Genomic DNA, 8,401 nt, shown 5'->3' on the forward strand with positions numbered 1-8,401 from the left:
TACAGTATTAATCCTGAAACGAACGAAGGACTCGAAGTCTCACAGCGATGCTCCTCGCAGACGTCTAGCAATGGCAAAAACGCCAGACCAAAATGCCGCATCAGTGTGTTTCGTTCCACTTTAATGAAGTCGGCAAATAAAATTCGCCCAAAAGAACGATAACGACGACGAAAAGCATCAATCGCGTCCCGTGACAGCTGACCTTTGGCTGGCCGTTTTCTTGCGAGTCTCACGAATTCATTGGCTCGCCGGCGTCTAAGAATGGTAACTGATCAGGGTACTTAGAGAAGTCATAAGGCAAATCGCAACGCCGGACCCGATTTCTTGAGTGCCTTTTTTCTAGCTTCCTGCCGGGCGCGCCAAGCTCAAGGAAAATTGAATTATTTTGGCATCGTTCAATTACCCACCGCCAGGCACTCAACTTTCTCTTCGATTCCTTTTTGATCACTTCAGCAAACATGGCCCCAGACAGTGGATTGTAACGAATATTGAATGTACGTTCCAAATGCCGTTTTTTGCGAAGGTTAACTTCCGATAATGTAATTATCGAGCATGGCTTTTTATTAAGTCCACTGGATTCCAGCTTCAGCTGGATTCAATTCAAACATAACTACAGTTTGGTCATTCGTACAACGAACCTACAAGATCGTGGTAAAAAAGTAGAAATGTATTTCTTACAAACAAATTTTAATACACTGACCCCAAAAACCCAAATGCTTACCGATCAATTAAATCACGAAAAAAGCCAACGTGACACATTCAACCATTCCGCTCCGCTCACAATTCACAGCATCATCAGTACGCAGTCTAGCGGCCTCCGATAAAAAATGAGCTTTAAGCATGGCAAAAAACCCATCCGCAGACATTGGCCCTCGGCGATGGAGACGCCTGGTCATGCTTCCAGGAGCACGGGGCGTCGAGTGTGTTTGCCGGTTACCGTGCAAGTGTGCACTCCGATCAACATCCTTCTCGCTTTATCGCACCACAGTCCCGCTTCTTGCCATCCCCTGCTCACCCGAGCGGCCACACTCTAGTTCACGAACTTTCCGTACCATCAAACAGCTCTGCAATTGATACTGACATTAAGTGAAGATGATGGTGGAAAATGGTTTTTTAATTAATATGCAAATTTTAGATTCTGTCCCTGGCCACCGTCACCGCATATGCCCGTGCTCGACACCACAGCACCACGCGATGGGGTATTGAATTTTATATTTGCTCCCCACCCCGCCGCTAAAGTGGTCGGTGAGGCAAAATTCGTGAACCGAACCGAGACACAGGAACGCGAGAAGCCGGTCGCCGGTGGCCTGAACCACTTCCACATCCGGCACTAAACGGTTTCGATTGGTTCGCACTTGTCTGGTTCGCTGAGTAGTAAGTAGAAGAACTTTGGCGTCCTTTGCGCGACCGACCCGGCCTGCCTGACGCACGCCAGCCGCCTTTTCCGAGACACTAATTCAGAGGAAATTAATTACTGTTGAAAGGTAGTTGCGAAACTTTGCGTTCCTGCATCGCACGCAAACCCGGCCAGGGCCCGGGCCGGCCCGCCTTATGAACCCGGCCACCGAGCGTAAGACGCGGGGCGGGAAGATGGGATTAAGCAATTAGGGCATGTTGCGAGAGAGGTGGTTGACAAAAATGTGCCGGAAACACCGGGGGAAAACACCGACGATGAGCGCGCAACTTTCAGCAGCTAATCGATTCAGGCACCGGCACGGTTTGCCTTGCCAGTTATGCCTTTCTGTAGCGAAATATAATCCCATTATGTCAAAGTTTTCGAGAGTGATCTTTTGAAGCACTTTGTTTGCGGGTAGTCAAAGTCTTTTATTTACATTTTATTTTTTTTGCTTATGCTCAAAGAAACCTTAGTACTGTGCAGTTGACGTGAGCCCAACTGCGGAACTGAATACGTTCAATTTACTGAATACTCTACTCCTTCTCATCCCGTTGATTTGCTTTCATCTTGAGCTGATACGCTATTGTTACGCCATCGGCAAAGTACGTACACGAACAGTGCTTCCGGAGCAAAGCCGTACTGAGAAGCTATTCAATCATGTAAGATAATGAAGCGAAGCACTTAATGCTTGGGAAGATGTCGAGCATGATAATGAATCCGTGTTCACCAGGAGCTAAGCGGATTTCTTTCTGGGAAAAGTCTTTGTCTTTGAAATCATGTACAATGCAATCTCATATCTCTGTTCAGGGAGCCGATTGAGCACTGCGCTTAAGCAAAATCTTAACAACAAACGCATGGCAGATACCTATTTCCTAGCAATCGATTGACAGACAAGACCTTTCTTTCCAACAAAACTTTAACAATCAAATTAGACAAACAAACATACAGACATCCGGTACATACCATGTCATGACGAAAGTTCGGCGACACAAACAACAACCCCGGCCCAAGAAAACATTCATTGCTTTCCCCTTCGTAACCCAAGTTCGATTCTTACGTCAAAGTTGGACTTCCGGTGCACTCTAAATCAGCCTGCGTTCAAACTTTGGCAACACGTTTCCGTGGAGCGATTAGAACAATTTACATCTGTCGACCAAACTAACGACCGGGAATTAACTAACGGTAAAACTTTTCTTCATCAACCCGCCATTGTCACCTTCACTCGGCACTGAGGCACTGAGCGAGAGAGAGAGAGAGAGAGAGAGAGAGAGAGATCCAAAGAATCGGTTCGATTCACAAACGCACACACACAAGGGGGGTGCATAGCGGTGCATCGACCGGCGGACACCGAGCGGGCTCTAATGGCGTGTCAACTTTAAACAAACTTTAAATTGAACTCCATCCTTCCGTAGCATCCGGGGTCCGCTTTATGAAGTCGAAGTTGGTGACACGCGAATGGAATTCATTTTCTGTTTGCAGCACGCTCTCGGTGACACTCCGCTTTTCCGTAGTTCCGTATGAGAAATGGCACACACTCCCCGGCGGGATGTTTGAACTCCCCGTTCCCGAGCCATTTCGAGCCATTTTTCACCTGGAGCATGCATTATTTTCTTTGATTAAATTGTGAAACTTGTTCTTCAACTCACGACGGGCAACGTCGCTTTTGACAGTCCCCCAAAAGTCTCTTGCCCCACTCACTATTTCCGCTTTTTGCCAAAAAAATTTCACTTCACATTTTCGAGGGCCACCGTTAGCCGCCCGACAGCTAGCGGAAGTCACCGAAATCAACGTCAACGTCCTCGGCCGGTTCTCGCGTGGCCAGCCAATTTCGGAACAGTCGCCGGGTATGCGCCGAATGGCCGAAAAATCAATGAAATCTGTCGACCAACCACTACTACTACTACTACTACTGCTACTAGCGCCACGCTGGTTGGGTGGCCGATGATGATGGGAGGAAAGTTTCCCACGCTCTTGCTACCGTCCGGTCCTGACAGCATCTCATTCAGCATCTCCCTTCCATCCTCTTCCGACTCCAACCGACACACATACACAGAGGAGCGGGCAATAAAGCTTGCCTTTTGATGGTGCATCGCACGAACCCGGTGACCACCGAGTGCGTCCAGTCTGGTCTGCAATACGAAGCCACCAACTGACAGCCGGGCTTTGTCGGTGTGCGTGTGCGTAACCGGGAAGCCTTGGGTCCGGCGCAACGTACAAACGCGTAGTTGCGTAGTGCGTAGGGACTGCAGAAAAATTGCATCCAACCGACAGCCGACGCGTGTGCACTCCGGACTAACTCCCGAACACGTTGGGAGTCTCTCGTCTGTGCGTGTGTGTGTGTGTGTGTGTGGCACACACCGGCTACTACGATCGGCCTAGTAACCCATGTCGGCACCCATACCAACGCAAACGATTCGATTAGTGGCCAGTGGCGGTTATGGCCAAAAATGGTCAACTTATGTGTCCAGACCAATCACCCGGATGCACACGCATCCTACGGTACATAGTTCTCGGCAGGCTCATGCACACGCAGACACACACACCAAAACGGTTGCCTCAAAGCAGATCAAGATCGCTCGGAATGGTCGTAGTAGGAGACCGCAAGAGAGCGAGAGAGAACGAGCTATCCATCTTTCGTGGCCGTTCCAGGTCCGGCCATTGGCGACCATTGGCGTGTGAATGGGCTGTGGGATCGACGTAATCGGACGCTCCAATACAGTGACGCGCCATTTGCATATGCTTCGTCCGTCTGCCATCATTGTGCTGTGGTCCAACGAAAATCGAAGCCGGGTAGCAAGCACCCGGCCGACCGTTGGAGTTTAATTACCATGTTTGGCGTGTTCAATTTCCGCGACCGGTATGTCCGGTGTGTGCGTCTGTCTGTGTGTGGCTCATTCATGTTGGTGGCCTCACCGTCTGTGGTCTGCTTTTCTGACACCATAATGCCAATTAGAAAAAGCGTTTAGCTGTCTGTGAGCGAGTTTTTTCAGGACTTTCTAGAAGAAATTTTATATTAGCCAGGGTACCAACCTGCCAAGTCTATTCGAGCTGTCTCGTGGGATCGTCTCGGTCACACTCACATGTCACCGCCACGTCACTCTCGTTATTTCACTTTTACTTTTCATGTTTAGTAGACCACAGATACCGACCGAGGTCATTCAACTCCTGGGTGACTGTGAACACCAGAATCGCCATTGGAAATCGTGGGCATAAAACCATAGCCTACTTGCCGCAGGAGAAGACATTCCGCTGAACGGTCAACAACAGTGTGCCATCTTAACTTAAAAATAACACCACCACGAAGCAAGAATTGAAATGTCCCAAAAAAAATCGATAAGCGTCTTCCGTTTACGCGACCCAACCGGAAGTGGTCAGCTCCCGCGAACGACCCGGACGATCACGGGCCGTGGCAGAAAGGCGCCGTAATTACAATTCAGGATCCTAATACACTTCGCCGCCAGTCCAAAATCTTCGAGCCCAAACCGGGGGTGGGCAAGACGGATGAATGTTTAATTAGACAGTCGGATTAATTAGATCCGGAGCGCATGATAAGAGGAGGCCAGCATAAAAGGAAACAAGAAAAGTCGTCCAAGATAAATAGAGACGGTTTGGAACGAAAAAATCCTCACGGCGGATGAACAAGATTTACTTTGGCGAGTTCAAAAGGCTTCGTTCGAGTTCAAAGAATTTTCCCGCGGCCAACGTGGGATTTTCGTGGGTTCGCTTTTTAGGTTGTTTGATGACCAAAAAGTATGCTCTTTTCTGTAAAAGTTTCCTAACAAGAGTGTGGGAGCAGCTAATCTTGTTGGTCAAAGCCGAAGGGCCTTTTTGTGGGTCTCTTCTACCTCGTTCGTTATCTATATTATCTTTCCCGAGATATTGAACTTGTCCAGAACTTCGCTCAATGAAGCACGATTTACTGCTGCTCCTAGTCTGTACGTTAAATTACCTGATCGAATTCGCGGCTCACTGTTCACGTTACGCTCTGGCCGGTTCAACGGTGCATCATCACATTGCACGTGCAAATCCTGGTTTATCGTACGGCACGTTACGGACTATTGACTTCAATTTGATGACATGCCGTTCTTATCGGTCGATTATCGTGCTTTCTGCCTGCTCACACTATTACCGTCACGACCACCGAACACTGGTCGCTCTCCAGCTAACCTGGCCCACACAGGAACCCGGCGCGCACTGACTCGTGACTCGTTATTTTATGTGATTTTTCATGTTTGTTAAACGCCTCACTTTGTCTACTTCCCGGTCGAGTTCGCGGTCTCACTCACTCACGCCCCCGACACGGCGGCTCGTCTTGTTCGTGGCTTTCGGCAGCCGTTGTCACACTCATACGAACGCGCGCCACGCTGCAAGGACGAAAAAATAATGGGACCCTCACTCGAACCCCACTCGCCTAGTGCGGTGTGAGCTACGCTACGAGCTCGGCCCCACCATCCTCGGGACCTAGCACGTGAGCCGGAGTCAGTGTGTGTGTGTGTGTGTGCGCTAGCGTACAGCATTGCACGAACACGTCCACTTGTGTGACGCTTCTGACAGCATCAATGAGTGCATGCGGTGCTGCAATCTCGCTGCCGGTTCTTGATGAGTGATAAGAAGAAACGATCGCCGACGGCGTCCCGCAGCGGTGCCAGAGAGGAAAAATTTAAAAACTCGACTCAAGCACCAGAGAGCGGCTTGTCCTTTGGGACGGCCCCTCGGTCAGCAGCGAGTGAGAGAAAAATGGGTGAAACTGAAATCGAAAAAACAGCCCAACCGAGTGCTTCCGACACGTTACCCACACGTTCCGGCCGGCTACGAAGATGGTTGCCCCAACCCGGCGCGCACACACACTCACCGGCACACACAGCACCTCAATTTCGACCATCGAGAGCGGGAATTGAATGCAAAAATCATTGCATCTCCCGTCTCGGCCCGCGGGAGCGTTGGCGTTCTTCTTCTTGTCGATCGGTGGAGCCGCCTGGTGGCCGGTGATTTTTGCAGCGCAACCGAGGTGCAAATCTTGTGGCCCGCTGCACACCAACGCACGGTGCAGGCACATCTGCTCAAAGTTTCGGTTCCGTGCGCACTTGCCACGCTACGACAAAAAAGGACCGAAACCGAAAAGTGCAGTAATTAAATATGTTGCGGCCCATTTTTTTGCCACCGCATAAAAGCGAAAAGTTTCTCCCAGAAGAGCAGCACGAGCAGCCGTAAAATTTATTGCGGTACTCGTAGCACTGGGCACTTGATTTCAGTAGGAATGTTATACTAACGATACAGTGATGGCCGATAAAAGGAAACCAGCTACGTTCACGAGCACTGGCTGGCAGCAATCAAGATTGCAACGGAGATCGTTATGATACAGCATCGGTTTCGGTTTCCAGGCAATCTGCACGCACCTTCACAGCACTTCACTCTAGTTCACATCGGAAAATTAAACTGCACCGAACCAGTTTTGGGGAAATTTTCATACACAACCGAGAAGAAAAAGCCGGCCCCGTGGCAAAGCACTGCAACGCGCGGAGCCACTTCGACTGCATCTGGCAGCTTGATAACGTCAGTTGCATCACCGTTTGCACGATAAACGCACGAGTGACTGCGGGAGAGCGTGCGAGAGTACGATTACGGGGCCGACCAACGAGAGAAAGGATCCATCAGTACGAACGCGAAATCAGTGCACACATCCTTATCACACGCTGGATTCTTGCCTTCTTGCCACCACCAATCCGAAACCGAACAGCAATCGCAATTAATCGATTTCCAAACCAATTCCAACCGTAACGGCGTGCCGTGACAGATTTTGGAGGGATTTTAATTTGGAACATCCGTCGAACACCGGATGACCGTGCCGGACGCTACGCAAGCTTGCCGGCACAAACGATAGGCATCTACCGGAGACAGTTGAGTGCATTTTAATCATTTCACTTACTCCCTAAGGGTCGCCTTCCCTACTAGCGGAGCTCTCCAGTATCGCTCCCATTCGCGGATCAGATCAGACAATCTCCCGCTCCGAAAGAGGGACTCCGACACACGGGAAAGCTCTCGGCTCGGGTTGTGAGTGGCGTCGGACCACTCACAGTCGCAGTCGGCCACATCACTCGCGCTTCGAGCTTCGAACGAAGGCTACAAACAAACCGCTAATGGCGACCGGCCACCCTGCAGGATGCTGTCAAACCGGTGCTGGTCAAATCTCGGACCGGCGAGTATCGATTCAACGGTGCGCCGCGTGTGTGCAGGAATGTGGCCGTCGTCTAGTGGAGCTTGTGCAGTGCCCGAGTGGGCGTTAGAGCGCATGCTTCAAGGACACGTTCGGGTGCAATCGGATATCGCACGCCATGTCGAAACCCGAGCGCGGCAACGCATCAATGACCGAACAGTGCCGTTCCGGGAAGGTCGGTCGGTGTGCTGGTCGCATTTTTTTACGCTGAGTTCCCGTTCGAGCGCCTGCAAGCAGGCAATCCGCCCGCCAGCTACACGTTTTAATAGAACACGCTGTGTAGTAGACGTCGTACACACTCTCGCCTGCCCGCCTCCCCGTGTACTACTATGCGCCCCTTTCTCTCACGCCTCCAGCGGCCCATCTCACCATCATCCCCTCGAATCGTTCAGACATACCAAACCTGACTCCCCCATTTATGCAAACCCACCGAGCCGCGCGGGTGTTCGATGATGATAAACCGTATCCACGGCACGGGTGCTTTGGCAGGGCTGACTTTATATTTATTACACTTTCGTACATCGTTTATTCAGCCCCCAATCCGTTCGCTCGTCGGTCCGTCCGGTGAGTTTCGATTTTATGGCTTCACTCTATCGATTGATGCTGAGCGGAATGTCGAGTGACACGCAAATTGGAGTCCGGTCCGAGGCCGACATCAACCGAGCGCATTAAGCGTGCTGGCAGTGTTATTAATTCTGTCCTTTTTTTCTGTAGCTCATTCACCGGCTATCGCAGTGTTGCGGAAATTAAAGCACATCGTCAACTTACGGACAGGTATCGACAATATCAAG

This window comes from Anopheles cruzii, chromosome 2 (assembly GCF_943734635.1).
Source record: "Anopheles cruzii chromosome 2, idAnoCruzAS_RS32_06, whole genome shotgun sequence".
Classification (NCBI taxonomy): domain Eukaryota; kingdom Metazoa; phylum Arthropoda; class Insecta; order Diptera; family Culicidae; genus Anopheles; species Anopheles cruzii.